Genomic DNA, 16,782 nt, shown 5'->3' with positions numbered 1-16,782 from the left:
AGTAACAACAGGAATCTACATACTCATACAAAAATATGGAAGTTAAATAACCTTATGCTGAATGATAGCTGGGTCACATGAAATTAAGAAGGAAATTGCCAAATTTTTGGAACAAAACAACAATGAAAACACGAATTATCAGAACCTCTGGGATACCACAAAGGTAGTCCTTAGAGGGAAATTTATAGCACTGCAAGCCTTCCTCAAAAGAACGGAAAGAGAGGAAGTTAACAACTTAATGGGACATCTCAAGCAACTGGAAAAGGAAGAACATTCCAACCCCAAACTCAGTAGAAGAAAAGAAATAACCAAAATTAGAGCAGAATTAAATGAAATTGAAAACAAGAGAATTATACAACAGATCAATAAATCAAAAAGTTGGTTTTTTGAAAAGGTCAATAAAATAGATAAACCTTTGGGTAACCTAACCAGGAAAAAAAGAGGAAAATCTCTAATCTCATCAATCAGAAACGACAAAGACGAAATAACAACAGACTCCTCAGAAATTCAAAAAATCCTTAATGAATATTACAAGAAACTTTATTCTCAAAAATATGAAAATCTGAAGGAAATTGACCAATACTTGGAAGCACGTCTCCTTCCAAGACTTAGCCAGAATCAAGTGGAAATGTTGAGCAGGTCTGTGTCAAGTTCTGAAATAGCATCAACAATGCAAAATCTCCCTAAAAAGAAAAGCCCGAGACCAGATGGCTTCATATCAGAATTCTACCAAACCTTTAAAGAAGAACTAGTACCTATATTACTCAGCCTGTTCCAAAGTATAGAAAAAGGAAGGAATATTACCCAACACGTTCTGTGAAACAAACATCACCCTGATCCCCCAACCAGGAAAAGAAAATTATAGACCGATATCACTAATGAATATAGATGCAAAAATATTCAAAAAGATCCTAACAAACAGAATCCAGCAACACATCAAACAAATTATACATCATGACCAAGTCAGTTTTATCCCAGGATCTCAAGGCTGGTTTAATATATGTAAATCTATAAATATAATTCAGCACATAAAGAACTTAAAAAACAAAGACCATATGATTCTCTCAATTGATGCAGAAAAAGCTTTTGAGAATATCCAGCATCGCTTCATGATCAGAACACTTAAGAAAATTGGTATAGAAGGGACATTTCTTAAACTGTTAGAGGCCATCTACAGCAAACCCACGGCCAATATCATATTGAATGGAGTTAAATTGTAATCATTTCCACTCAGATCAGGAACCAGACAAGGTTGCCCATTGTCTCCATTGCTCTTTAACATTGTAATGGAAGTTTTAGCCATTGCAATTAGGGAAGAAAAGGCAATCAAGGGTATCCATTTAGGGGAGAAGAGATCAAACTGTAGTTTTTCACAGATGATATGATTATATATCTGCAAAATACTAGAGATTCTACTTCAAAACTCTTAGAAGTGATCAAGGAATACAGCAGCATCTCAGGTTACAAAATCAACATTCATAAATCAGTAGCCTTTATATATACCAACAATAGTCAAGCTGAAAAAATAATTAAGGACTCTATCCCATTCACAGTAGTGCCAAAGAAGATGAAATATTTGGCAGTCTATCTAACAAAGGACGTGAAAGATCTCTATAAAGAGAACTATGAAACTCTAAGAAAAGAAGTAGCTGAAAATGTTAACAAATGCAAAAACATACCATGCTCATGGCTGGGAACAATAAATATTGTTAAAATGTCCATACTACCCAAAGCAATATACAATTTTAATGCAATCCCTATTAAAGCTCCACTGTCATACTTTAAAGATCTTGAAAAAACAATAGTTCGTTTTATATGGAATCAGAAAAAACCTCGAATAGCCAAGACATTACTCAGAATAAAAACAAAGCAGGAGGAATCACGCTACCAGACCTCAGACTATACTATAAATTGATAGTGATCAAAACAGCATGGTACTGGCACAAAAACAGAGAGGTAGATGTCTGGAACAGAATAGAGAACCAAGAGATGAACCTAGCTACTTACCATTATTTCATCTTTGACAAGCCAATTAAAAACATTCAGTGGGGAAAAGATTCCATATTTAACAAATGGTGCTGGGTAAACTGGCTGGCAACCTGTAGAAGACTAAAACTGGACCCACACCTTTCACCTTTAACTAAGATAGACTTTCACTGGATTAAAGATTTAAACTTAAGACATGAAACTATAAAAATATAGAAGAGAGTGCAGGGAAAACTCTTGAAGAAATTGGTCTGGGTGAATATTTTATGAAGAGGACCCCCTGGGCAATTGAAGCAGCTTCAAAAATACACTACTGGGACCTGATCAAACTAACAAGCTTCTGCACAGCCAAGAACATTGTAAGTAAAGCAAGCAGACAGCCCTCAGAATGGGAGAAGAGAGAACTCAAACGTATTAGCAAGAAAAGAACAAGTGATCCCATTGCAGGCTGGGCAAGGGACTTGAAGAGAACCTTCTTTGAAGAAGACAGGCGCACAGCCTACAGACATATGAAAAAATGCTCATCATCCTTAATCATCAGAGAAATGCAAATCAAAACTACTTTGAGATATCATCTAACTCCAGTAAGATTAGCCCATATCACAAAATCCCAAGATCAGAGATGTTGGCATGGCTGTGGAGAAAAGGGAGCACCTCTACACTGCTGATGGGAATGCAAATTAATACATTCCTTTTGGAAAGATGTTTGGAGAACAGTTAGAGATCTAAACATAGATCTGCCATTCAATCCTATAATTCTTCTACTAGGCATATACCCAGAAGACCAAAAATTGCATTATAACAAAGATATTTGTACCAGAATGTTTGTTGCAGCCCAATTCATAATTGCTACTTCATGGAAAAAGCCCAGTGCCCATCGATCCACAAATGGATTAATAAACTGTGGTATATGTACACCATAGAATATTATACAGCCTTAAAGAAAGATGGAGACTTTACCTCTTTCATGTTTACATGGATGGAGCTGGAACATATTCTTCTTAGTAAAGTATCTCAAGAATGGAGGAAAAAGTATCCAATGTACTCAGCCCTACTATGAAACTAATTTATGGCTTTCATATTAAAGCTATAACCCAGTTATAACCTAAGAATATAGGGAAGAGGGAGAGGGAGGGGAAGGAGAGGGGAGGGTGATTGGTGGGATTACACCTGCGGTGCATCTTACAAGAGTACATGTGAAACTTAGTAAATGTAGAATATAAATGTCTTACGCAATAACTAAGAAAATGCCAGGAAGGCTATGTTAACCAGTGTGATGAAAATATGTCAAATGGTCTATAAAACTAGTATGTGGTGCCCCATGATTGCATTCAAGTACACGGCTATGATTTAATAATAATAAAAATAGCCAGCATTGTGGCGGGCTTCTGTAGTCGCAGCTACTTGGGAGGCTGAGGCAAGAGAATCCCCCTTGCCCAAGAGTTGGAAGTTGCTGTGAGCTGTGACACCATAGCCCTCTACTGGGGCGACAAAGTGAGACTGTCTCAAAAATAAATAAATATAAATAAAAATATAATGCAAAGGCCCAGTGCAGTGGCTCACACCTATAATCTTAGGACTCTGGGAGGCCGAGGGGAGTAGATTGAGCTCAGGAATTCAAGACCAGACTGAGCAAGAGCAAGACCCATCTGTAAAAATAGCTGGGCGTTGTGTTGGGCACCTGTAGTCCCATCTACTTGGTAGGCTGAAGCAAGAGGATCACGGAGCCCAAGAGTTTGAGGTTGCTATGAGATATGATACCATGGTACTCTACTAAGGGCAACAAAGTGGTCTGTGTCTGAAAAATATACGTGTGTATATATGTGTTATATATAATATATACGTGGTGGTAAAAGTTCCATTCTATATTCAAGTGAATATAGAATTGTATGGGACTCAATTGTATTTACTGAGATTCCCTTGGTTCTATCTGCCCTTTTATCTTTTTTCAAGGCCCTAGTTATCTTGCTCAGTGGTAGTTCTTCAGTTCTTCCTACTTTTGCTGTATTTTCTAACACTGATGTCTGGCTAATCCTCCCTCTGGGCTAGGGCTGACCTCTAGTATGGGCTCTGTTGTGTTCACTGTGGAGAGAACTACTATATGGCTAAGCCTCTTCTGGTCAGACTCTGGCCTCTCCCACCACTTTTAGGTTCAAATGTAAGGTGTGTTCTGCCCCAGTGATGGTCCAGAAGAGCAAGCAAGGCCTGGAACTGGGAGGTGAGGGCATGTAACACCTCTGACCTCTGCAATTGGAAGCTGCAGAAGGGAAGGAGCCAGCAGATGAATTGTTTTCTGTCTGCCTTTCTCCCCCATTTTTGCATTACATGCATACACAAAATTCTGAGGTACAGTAGTTCTTTGTGGCCCATCCTGAAACATTCTGAACCATCTGGCAATTGTCCGTGTCTTGATATTCAGTTGTGGCCAGTTTTTTGTGCAGTAGCCTTGTGTTTGCTTTCCCTCCTACCCTTCCCCACTCAGTCTCTTCTCCCTCTCTCTGCTCTGAAACTGCTACACTTGATAAGCAGGTAAGCTTTGCCTCAGGCTCTGTTTTCTAGGGAACCTAGGCACGGCAGTATACAAGGAAAAATAAGTATCTTTCCAACCACAGCCCCTTGCCATAATTTTTGTTTTATGCCTTGTCATTTTTCACTTAACAGCATAATAATAGGTAATGCTTGAATGCTTATGTGCCGCCCTTCTATATCTTTATGATTAATGTGCACCAAAACTCTGTGAGATAAAATAAACCATGGGCATAGTTCCACATTAGCATATACAGATCATTTGTATTTTTTTTTTTTTTCCGTAGCATTTATTTATTTTATTTATTGCCCTTGGTAGAGCGCCGTGGGATCACACGTCTCACAGCAACCTCCAACTCCTGGGCCTAGGCGATTCTCCTGCCTCAGCCTCCTGAGAAGCTGGGACTACAGGCACCCACCACGACGCCCAGCTATTTTTTTGTTGCAGTTTGGCTGTGGTCGAGTTTGAACCTGCCACCCTTGGTTTGTGGGGCTGGCGCCCTACCCACTGAGCCACAGGCACCGCCATTTGTTTTCTTTTTTAAAGGAATGATTATCACTTTTGTTAAATGGCACATTTATTATAAACCAAGAAAATGCTAAAAAAAAAAAAGATTGAAAAAGAAAGAAAAAACTGAACACAAATCCTATCATCTAGGAATAACCGTTAGGTGAACAACATCTTAGGCAGCTCCCGTGAATCTCAGCTCTTCTTAATATCTCTGTAGTGGTATCTGAGTACACTCTGTAATTTAACCAGTCTTTAGTTAGTAAGCATTTACAAAGCATTCTTTATCATTTAAAAAATGCTGAAATGGTTCTCCTTATAAATGCCTTTGTGTTTTTATAATCTTCTAGCATATAAGATGTTTCTCCCCCTGAAAATTTTTATTTCGATAATAACATATGTCAAATACACCTGTTTTGTAGATGAAAGGCTCTGAGTCAATGCAAAACTCTCGGCAAGATTATCTGCCCTGGAGTAACCCCTCTAATGCAGGAGAATGGGAACAAAAAATACTGTGTAACAGAGATGGAAGTTGCACATCCTTGAGTTTTAATCACCAAAAGAACCCTTACGCCACACAGCTGATCAGAGGTATATTTGAGATACTCTGTTACATTTTAGATTTAAATTTTGCTATAGTAAATTACAGCTGAAATATAGTAGAAGCTCTAATTTATCATTATGTTCATAACTGCAACTAACCCAGTTAAAAGGCAACAACATACAAGGGTACATGTGAAACTTACTAAATGTAGAATATAAATGTCTTAACACAATAATAAAAAGCCAGGAAGGCTATGTTAACCAGTGTGATGAAAATTTGTCAAATGGTGCGTATGGTGAAAAAAAAAAGGCAACAACACTGGGCAGTGTCTGTGGCTCACAGGAGTAGGGCGCAGGACCCATATGCCAGAGGTGGCAGGTTCAAACCTAGCCCCAGCCAAAGACTGCAGAAACAAACAAACAAACAAAAAAAATAATAAATAAATAAACACATAAAAAAAAAAGGCAACAACACCAAATATTGAAGACAAGGTGAATAAGTTTCTAATGCACTAAGTGATTAACAAAATGAGCTGGAGATCATCAGGAAGGATGAATTTTCCTGGCATCAAGAATGATTTACCAGATTATTAAGATGATTTTCCAGGGTCTGAGGTTGAAGAGTTAAACCTAAACAATTTATTTTTTTTTTTTTTTCAGTTTGTTATCATGCGTTGTTATTATAGAGGTATGCAGTTGTATTTACTAAAAGACCAGCTTTTAATATAGTTCATTGTTTCTTCTCTCATTTGCTATGTACCAGTACTTAGTGAAATTTTTGCTTTTTATAGTATGCTTTGTTCTTATTTTTATTAAAACTTTTTGTATTATGGCTGTGTAGCAGTTTGTATACATATATTTAGGTTATAGCTTGCTGTTTAATCATCAGTACCATATTTTTGTGACTTCTGGATAAACGTAATTTAACTGTAGAAAATTCTTTTGCCTAGAAGAATTTGCATAAGGTGACAGAACTTAGCTGTCTTTCTAGATAGCAAGCGTATTACAGAGCCAATAGGAATTAATCATAGTAATGCATAGTATTAATATGTTGAATAACCAGACAAACCAGCAGGGCAGCTCTTTACTAGTGTTGCTGTTGATGGGGTTTCTGGTTTAACAAAGTGATCTTCCCATCCTCCCAAAGTGGCAACTTACTTAGGTAATTCTTACTTGATATAGCCAGTAAGTGCTGTGAGAAATGGGGAAAAAAGAGAGAGAATTAATAAGTTTTATTCTTAGGGCCTCAGGCTAAATGCCCTCACCTCCTTGATACTGCCCAACCTGCTTTAGTAGAACTGATGCCCCTGAAGGCCAGCAGCACAGTTTTTAACACTCTATATATGTAGTGACTGTGTCTCCAAACCAACTGATCTCTCTGGCCTGAATTCCATTTTCTTTTTTTTTTTTTTTTTGTAGAGAGAGAGTCTCACCTGATCGCCCTTGGTAGAGTGCTGTGGCGTCACACAGCTCACAGCAACCTCCAAATCCTTGGGCTTAGGCGATTCTCTTGACTCAGCCTCCCAAGTAGCTGGGACTACAGGCGCCAGCCACAACGCCTGGCTATTTTTCTTTCTGAATTCCATTTTCAATGTGTTTTGCTTGCCTTGCAGTGTTTTAAATAGTTGTAGGTTATTAAAAGCTGAGATATTTTACATAAAATACATAAAATTTCCAGCTTCTAGACTTGGGGACCCTGGACCCAGAATTCTGCATAGCAGCAATTAGCTGGAACTAAGCTTTCCAGTTTGCTGTATCACACACACTAGTCACTTAGGAGTGAAAATATGCCATTTGAAGGCAGGATTTTTGTCTGTTTTATTCATTGCTTTAACCTTAAGACAAGAATTTTATCTGGCACATAATATGTTAAAGAATATTGTTTAATGGAAAGAATGAATTTGTGGGCTCTGTGCCAGCCACATGCACCCTGGGGCTGGTGGGTTTAAACCCAGCAGGGCCTGCTAAAAAACAATGACAATAACAAAAAAATAGCCAGGCATTGTGGCTGGTGCCTATAGTCCCAGCTACTTTGAGGTGAGGCAAGAGAATCGCCTAAGCCCAAGGGTTGAGGTGACACCACAGCACTCTACCAAGAGGGACAAAGTGAGACTCTATCTCAGAAAAAAAAAAAAAAAAGAAAGAATGAATTTGTGACTCGTGGTCTAAACTTATTAGGCGAAATGTAATAGAATTTTTCGACTAAGTTCTTCTAGAAGTGAAAAATATGTTCCCTTTGCTCTTGAGAGCAAAGGGAACATATTTTTAATGCATTTTAATGCATCATAGTTTTCTTTTCTTTTGGATGATGAAGTCACTAAGTTCAGGGACCTGCCTTGTAGTGTTTTGCATCCTTAAGAATACCTTGTATGTAACATATGCTTAAGTACTCCCTAGATGATTGGCAGAACTGTGGATTTGTTTGTGAAAAAGAACTTAGTGAATATGTTGTGGTGGAGGAAATGTCATGAGGCAACCCATTTGACTTGCTTCTTCAGCTATATTTTCTTCACACAGCCACCCCCACATATGTTCTGTTCACCACCACCACCACAGAAGGTTTTTGACAATCTTTATCTCTGCCCTTTGGCAGCAGGGTAAATTAATCCCTTCCCTAACTTTGTGCATTTTATTTTTTTATTTTATGTTATTTATTTTATTTATTTTTTGAGATAGAGCCTCAAGCTGTTGCCCTGGGTAGAGTGCTGTGGCATCACAGCTCATAGCAACCTCCAACTCCTGGGCTCAAGAGATTCTCCTGCCTCTGCCTCCCAAGTAGCTGGGACTACAGGTGCCTACCACAGTGCCCGGCTATTTTTTGGTTGCAGCCTCATCGTTGTTTGGCGGGCCCAGGCTGGATTTGAACCCACCAGCTCAGGTGTATGTGGCTGGCGCCTTAGCCGGTTGAGCCACAGGCGCCAAGCCTAACTTTGTGCATTTTAAAGACATCTCCTACACTAGACTGTGACTTCCACATCAGTAAGAACTCTGTATCCTTTGTTGTTGTGTATCCAACGACTAATGCTTATGCTATAATGTTTGTGTGTCAACTCTCCACGAGCACTGTGTTAGGAACTCAGTAAATATTTGGATTTAATTGAGTTGGGGAGTTGTATTAAAGCTTAAGCCACCTTATAGTTTACAAAACATTTGTATTCATTGGCTCATTTGATCTTGAAATCAGCTCGAGCTGCAAATGAGAATATCAAAACCCAGAGAAACTATAGCTGGTCCAGAGTTACATGGCAGTTAATGGCTGAACACCCCGGCTGACTTCTACCAGTTAGTAGCTGAATATTGACTAGACAGACAGGGATAGAATTATGGAGGACTTGTCTGTCATTCTTGGCTGAGAGATTTGGTCCTGTGTATTGAAAAGAGAAAGGGAAATGTTTCTTTATGAGTTATTTTTGGATAAGGGCTTTTTGCAGTCCAAGGCTTCATCCCCTCAATCTCAACAATAGCATTCCTTAGGGGAGTGAGGAGTATGATGAATAGTTGTTAGTTTGTTTGCCTCACCCAGATTCCATTCCTACCTCCCAGAATTTTCCCTGTTTCCACCCAGCTCTGCAGTAACAATCAGTTCTGATCAGTGACTGTACTTCATATTTTGGATCAAGGAATACCCCTCCCTTTTCTGTCTTCCTCCTTAGGGCTTTGGATAGGAGCCCTTTAATTGCTGTTGACTAGAGAACTGGAGGCCAGCCCCTGCATACCGGGAATGCCAGTGGCTTTGTTAGTTGAGGAGGGCAGTGCCCTCTAAATCCCAGAGCAGGTGGAGGAAATCTAATTAGCATGTAGTAAGCCAAGGTCTCTTGGGGGAAATCCTGATAAAGAAAAGGTCAGAGCAAAAGGAGAAGGAACTGAGATGGAGATTTCATTTTCCCAGTGGGAACTTTCTGAAATAGACTGGGAATCAGATGAGCTGGGTTCTAATCTCTGCCCTACCCATGGCTTTTTAACCTTAGGCAAGTACCTCTCCTTATCTGAGGTTTCATTTTTCTTGTCTCTGTCTAGTCTTTTGCTTAAACCCCTTTTTCTAAACAAATACTTGTTTCATAAAAGCAAAAGGGACCTCAGATCATCAAGTTGCTATCACCTGGAAGCTTTCCCCAATAATCACATGTCCAGTCTCGCTCTGTATCTACTGAAGATTCAATAGATTTAGTAGCTATGTAGTAAATATGTGTAGTTTGGGAAAATGTTTCCCAGGGAAATTTGATAAAATCCTTGGTTTATGCTTTATGAAGAACGTAACCACATAGAGAAAACTCGAGGCTTAGCACAGTGTTTGCTCCCCACATTGCCCAGTAATATGTTTGGACAGAGCTTTTCCTGGGTTGAGTGAGCAGCTACAGGTGGAATAATAACGATAAGCAATTTACAAAGTGGAGGTTGAAAGTTTTGCATGAGTGGTGAAGTCAATGGTAATGAATTGCTATCAGCATTTTAAAAATGAAACAGATGTGCAGTGGCTGCAAAGAGCAGCCTCCTTGGTAGTGCACACAGCCTGTTGCTTGTATAGATTGCCCTAAGGGACCTTGGAGACAGTCCTTTCTGATACATGTTCATGTGTTAGACCTTGTGCTGTCCCCAGTCTAGGCTCCAGACAGGTATGTGTGGTGCCTCTGTGGTGCCTGGCTTTGTGGCCAGGTTCACATTGGCCAAGTCATCATGTCCATCCACACTAAACTACAGAACAAGGAAACATGTGATTTGAGGCCCTATGCAGAGCCAAGTTCAAGTTCCCTAGCTGCCAGAAGATTCTCAGCTTCAAGAAGTGGGGCTGCCAAGTTTAATGCAGATGAATTTGAAGACATGGTGGCTGAGAAGCAGCAGCTCATCCCAGGTGGCTGTGGGGTCAAATACATCCCCAATCAGGGCCCCCTGGACAAGTGGCGGGCCTTGTACTCATGAGGACTTCCACTGTGTTGCCCCAACATTCGCACCTACCAGTAAATCCTACTTCCTGTCCAAGAAAAGAAAGAGAAAGAAATAGAATGAAATGTAGCCTGCATTGTATACAATAAGGGTATTCCTTGAAACTTTTAAGGTCTCTGTATTTAGAAATAGTGTGCTGCAGTTTAAAAAGCATTTCTTGTTGGATTATAGTCAAAAGCCATTGATCTGGACAGGGATTAAAGGAGTAAAGATGAGTTGTAGGGGGATGGAGTTTCAAGAAGCAGTGTGGAAAAGACAGTAGAGAATGTAGGTTCTAGTATTTACTGAAACTGGGGTTCTTTTCCCTTTGGTTTTTTAATGTTTGTTTTCTGTTGTGTGAGACAAGGTCTCGCTCCGTTGCCTGGGTGCACAGTGGTGGGCTCAAACTCTTGGGCTCAAGCAATCCTCCTGCCTCAGCCTTCTAAGTAGCTGGGACTATAGGCACATGCCACCATGCCTGGCTAATGTTGTTGTTGGTGAGATGGGATCTCACTGTGTTACTCAGGCTGGTCTCAAATGATCCTTCCACCTTGTCCTCGCGAAGAGCTGAGATCATAGGAGTGAGCCACTATATCCAACCTACCCAAACTGTTTGATTTTGAGCAAATGACATTTTCTCCTGAACTTCATATTCTTTTTGTTTCTCATTGCCCTGAATACCCTCTGCCTGACTTCACTCCCATATCTGCTTATTAAGACTTAACTCAGATATCCCTTTACCAACACCTGCCTGCTCCTGGTATACGTTGGATACTTACAAATATTGGTTAAATTGTCAAGAACCTTTCTCTTAAATCTACAGGTACTTTCTTTTTTTCTTTTCTTTTTTTTTTTTTTGATGAGACAGAGCCTTAAGCTATCGCTCTGGGTAGAGTGCTATGGCATCACAGCTCACAGCAACCTCCAATGCCTGGGCTTAAGCAATTCTCTTGCCTCAGCCTCCCAAGAAGCTGGGACCACAGGTGCCCACCACAACGCCTGGCTATTTCTTGGCTGCAGTTGTTGTTTGGCAGGCCCAGGTCAGATTTGAACCCACCACCTCTGGTGTATGTGGCTGGCACCTTAGCTGCTTGAGCTATAGGTGCTGAACCCTATAGGTTTTTTCTCTGGGCTTTTATAGCTACCATCACGTTTAAGCCTCTATTAATAGCTTTTCATTTTATTATTTTATTATTTATTTATTTATTTTGAGACAGAGTCTTGCTATATCACCCTCAGTAGGGTACTGTGGCTTCACAGCTCACAGCAACCTCAAACTCTTGGGCTTAAGCGATTCTCTTGCCTCAGCCTGCCAAGTACCTGGGACTACAGGTGTCCGCCACAATGCCCAACTATTTTGTTGTTGTTCTTATAGTTGTCACTGTTGTTTAGCAGGCCTGGGCTGGGTTCAAACCCGCCAGCCTCTGAGTATGTGGCCGGCACCCTAACCACTGAGTATGGGTACTGAACCTATTTATAGCTTTTTAAAAAAATACATTTCTAATTTATATTCCTCTTCTAGGTTATAGGCCCTGGAAAGCAGATACTTATATTTATCTGTGTATTCTCAGTACTTAACACAGTGCCTGTATGTAATAGGTGTTTCATTAAGAGTTGGAATGAATAAATTTTTTTTTTTTGTAGAGACAGAGTCTCACTTTATGGCCCTCGGTAGAGTGCCGTGGCCTCACACAGCTCACAGCAACCTCCAACTCCTGGGCTTAAGGTGATTCTCTTGCCTCAGCCTCCCGAGTAGCTGGGACTACAGGCACCCGCCACAATGCCCGGCTATTTTTTGGTTGCAGTTTGGCCGGGGCCGGGTTTGAACCCACCACCCTCAGTATATGGGACCGGCGCCTTACCGACTGAGCCACAGGCACCGCCCATGAATAAATATTTTTAAAGGGGTGTGTGATAGATGATTCAATAAAACAATTATTGAGCACTTACTACATGTCAGGCATTGTGGTAGGTATAGGGACTATATATCAGGCATTATGGTAGGTATAGGGATAGATACAAATATATGCAAAACCATAATATCTTGCCTTGAGAAGTTGAGAGGTTAAGAAATCGAAGTGTAAGCACACAGAGTTGCTGACAGAGCCATCAGTATTAATGTCTAGCTATGTGGTTGCTTATGCAGTTACATGTAACTTCCCATTTCTGTTTTGAATACTGGTCACCAGAACCAGGCAGGAAGTATGTCCCTCCATTCTGATTAATTTTCTCAGAAATCTTGTTTCTGATATTGTGATCTAGTTCCAAGGAAGGTTAATTTGAGGAGGTAAAAAGAGCCTACCTTTTTATATCAGTTATGAGAGGTAGTTAAAAAAATCTCTCATTATGATAATGGGCTTGTCAATTTCTACTTGCAGTGGTAGCAATACTTGCTTTATATATAGAAGGTGCCAAAAATTATACACATTTCAAGAAAGAAAAAAGCTATTAAATTTGAATATTCAAGTCATGTTTGACTTCTGCAATTAGAAGAGATGTTCAATATGACTTACATTCATCTTTTATTATCTGTATGTATTGAGTATTACAATTTTAGTACACTTTTTTCCTTTCTTAAGATGTGTATATATATTTTTGGTACCTTCTGTATTTTGAGGCCAAATTATAAAGTGTACATACTTTCAAAATTACATATCTTCCTAGACCTTTGAACTTCGGATCTTTACAAAGTGACCCTCTTTACCTTTTTGCCATAGTATTTTTTTTCTTTCTTTTTTTTTTTTTTTGAGACAGAGTCTCACTATGTCACCCTCAGTAGAGTGCTGTGGCTTCACAGCTCACAGCAACCTCAAACTCCTAGGCTTAAGTGATTCTCTTGCCTCAGCCTTCCAAATAACTGGGACTACAGACGCCCCCCACAATGCGCAGCTATTTTTTGCTTGTAGTTGTCGTTGTTTGGCAGGCCCAGGCTGTATTTGAACCCGCCAGCCTTGGTGTATGTGGCTGGCGCTCTAGCCTTGAGCTACAGGCACTGAGCCCATAGTATCATTTTTGTTAGTCATATAACTACAGCAACATTCCATTATGTATTACATATACCTTATGTACATTTTTCCCAGCCTTTGACTTTCAACCTGCCCGTGCTCTTATATTTTAGATTTGTCTTTTTAAAACAATATATAGCTGGATTGTATTTTTGTTTAGTGCAACAGTCTTTGTCTTTTAACCTAGTTTAGTTAATTCAGATTTATTGTGCTTAATACAGTGAGACAGTCTTTTAACTGATGAGTTTAACTGATATACATTTATTGTGATTATGGCAATATTAAGAATTATTGCAAACATCTGGCATTGTGCCTTCTGCTGTCCTGAATTTCCTATTCCTTTTTCCTTTGGATTGAATATTTTATTTCCTTTTTCTTATTTTCTTTTTATCCCTTTTACTCATTTGGAATTTATGCTGTCTAATTTGTTAGAAGTTATACTAGATGTTTTTCATTATGGATGCTTTTAAAAATCTTTAAACTTAATAGGTAATACATGCACATAGCTTAAACATTAGCATTTTTAAAGTATACTATGAGGAATCTCCCTTATGTGTGGCTGCTTCCATTTGTTCAATTCTAATCCCCCTGTATCTATCTCTGTAATTCGTGTTACCTGCATATTCTAATACAGATTATAATTATAGATACAAATTAGATATTCTGTTTAACTCTTCCACTTATACAGATAGTAGCATAAAGCACAACTTGCTCTATATTCGGTTTTTATTTTTTACTTCATAGTTTATCTTCATACTCTTTGTAATTAATATATGAAGAGTTTTCTTCCCTATGCCTTTTTTAAAACAAGTGAGTGGTATTACATCAATTAGTGGAGCTGTAATTAAATGTCTTTATTGATGGACATTTACATTGTTTTTAAGATCACTCTTTTAAATAGATTGCAAAATGATATATTAGTTTATTTCTAGGATAAATTCCTAGAAGAAATTGCCTGGCTAAAGGATATAGTCTTAAAATTTTGATTATATGTAATGTGGCCACGTTGCCCTCCAGACGGTTTGTAACTATTTACACTCCTACCTGCAACATATGAAAACACCTATTTTCTCATAGTCTTGCCAACATAGCTATCAAATTTCTGGATTTTTGCCAGCCTAATGAGTGAAAAGTAGTATTTGAGTGTATTTTTAATTTACATTTTTTTGTAAGTCAACATTGATTATCTTCATGTGCTTAAAAATCATTTGTAGTTCTTTTTTGTGAACAATGTGTTCATAACCTTGGCTCATTTTTTTCACAGGGTTGATGGACTTATTGATTTATAGGAGCTCTTTATATGAGATTAGCCCTCTGTAATAGGAATTGCAAATTTTAACAAAATATTTATGATTTAAAACCCAATTTGTTTTCTTGTCCTGGATGCGTGTGTGTGTGTATGTGTGTGTGTTTGTGTGTTATCATGTAGGATTTGTAGATTTTTGTATAGTTACTCTGGCTTCTAGGCTTCAAATCATAGGTCCCAATCAGAGATTATAAAAGAAATATACTATGTTTTTTTTGTGTGTGTGTGTGGTTTTTGGCCGGGGCTGGGTTTGAACCCGCCACCTCCGGCATATGGGACTGGCGCCCTACTCCTTGAGCCACAGGCGCTGCCCCATTTTTTTTTTTTTAATATACTGTTTTATTCTATTACTTTTATAGTTTTATCTTACATTTAAACCTCTGATCCGGGGCGGCGCCCATAGCTCAATGGGTAAGGTGCTGGCCACATACACTGAGACTGGTAGGCTTGAACCTGGCCCAGGCCAGCTAAAACAACGATGACAACAACAAAAACAAAAACAGCCGGGTGTTGTGGCAGGTGCCTGTAGTCTCAGCTACTTGGGAGGCTGAGGCACAGAATCGCATAAGGTCAAGAGTTTGAGGTTGCTGTGAGCTGTGATACTACAGCACTCTACACAGGGTGACAGCTTGAGACTCTGTATAAATAAATAAATAAATCTCTGATCCATTTGGAGTTTATCCTGCTCTATGCTTAGATGTACAGGTTGAACTTTGTTTCAACTTTATTTGTAATGATGTCATTTAAATTTCACATTTCAAGTACCATCTCAGAGTCTGGCATGGTGACTCACGCCTATAATCCTAGCACTCTGGGAGGCTGAGGCAGGTGGATTGCCTGAGCTTACGAGTTCCAGACCAGCCTAAGCAAGAGCAAGACCCCCCTCTCTAAAAATAGCCAGGCATTGTGGTGGGCTCCTGTGATCCCAGTCACTTTGGAGGCTCAGGCAAGAGAATCACTTGAGCCCAAGAGTTTGAGGCTGCTGTGAGGTATGATGCCACGGCACTCTACCCAAGGGTGACAAAGTGAGACTCTGTCTAAAAAAAAAAAAAAGAAGAAAAAACAAATACCATTTTAAATCTTTTTCCCACGGATTTCTAGTTCCACTTCTATCATAATCTTAAGCATTGTATACATTAGTAACCATTTGTGGACTCACTAATATTAAATTCCATTGGTTGGTCTGTATATGGCAATGTAGTTTGTTTTATCATATGGTTATGGTAGTGACTCCTTATTGCTGTTCTTATTTATTTTTCCGAACCTTGTGGTCATCTTCTTGTATTAAAGAATGAACTATTGTATTTTTACTGAGTTCATGTGTAATTAATTCACTTAGGAAGAATTGAGCTCTTTATTAGCACACATGTTTTAATTTGGCCTGAAGTACAGTAATATATTTACTGTCTATATTAGTTTCCTATAGTTGATATAACAATTGATCACAAATTTGTTGGCTTAAGACAACAGAAATTTATTCTCTTACAGTTCTGGAGGCCAAAAGTCCAGAATCAAGGTGTTGCGGGGCTGTGGTCCTTCAGAAGGGTTTAGGGGTGAATCTTTTTCCTCTTGCAGCTCCTGGTGGCTCTGATGTTCCTTGGTAATGGCTGTATCCCTCCTCTGCCATTGGTCACGTTGTATCCTCTTCCTCTGTCTTCTGTGTGTGTCTCTGTCTGTTCTTCCTCTAGCTCTCTCTTAAAAGGATACGTTTGAATGCATTTAGAGCCTATCTGGATTATTGAAGATAAGCACCCCCTCTCAAGATCCTTGAGGTAATCATATATTCTGCTGTATAAAATTGTTCACAGATTCCAGGGATTAAGATGTGGACATATTTTTGGGGGAGCAACCAATCAACTCATTACAACCTCCTTTTGAATAATATGAGAATCTTAGAATATTTAATTTAAACCCTGATCACTCCTCCTAATTTATGTTATTTTCCAGTATTTTACTTGTATTTATTTATAACCATACAAATTAAGTCA

At 39.1% G+C, this 16,782-nt stretch overlaps 1 protein-coding gene and 1 non-coding gene across 3 annotated transcripts in view; both read left to right on the top strand.

Moving 5' to 3' along the window:
- The window catches only part of GAB2 (GRB2 associated binding protein 2), a 218,013-nt gene that overhangs the window by 41,291 nt on the left and 159,940 nt on the right, over positions 1-16,782 (top strand). The window lies entirely within an intron of this gene.
- LOC128566193 (small nucleolar RNA SNORA70) lies at positions 9,979-10,116 on the top strand. Its single transcript, XR_008374483.1, has one exon. It is a non-coding gene; the product is annotated as a small nucleolar RNA SNORA70 (small nucleolar RNA).

The sequence above is a fragment of the Nycticebus coucang genome, chromosome 14 (genome assembly GCF_027406575.1).
Source record: "Nycticebus coucang isolate mNycCou1 chromosome 14, mNycCou1.pri, whole genome shotgun sequence".
NCBI lineage: Eukaryota > Metazoa > Chordata > Mammalia > Primates > Lorisidae > Nycticebus > Nycticebus coucang.
This window is presented reverse-complemented; position numbering and strand designations above follow the sequence as displayed.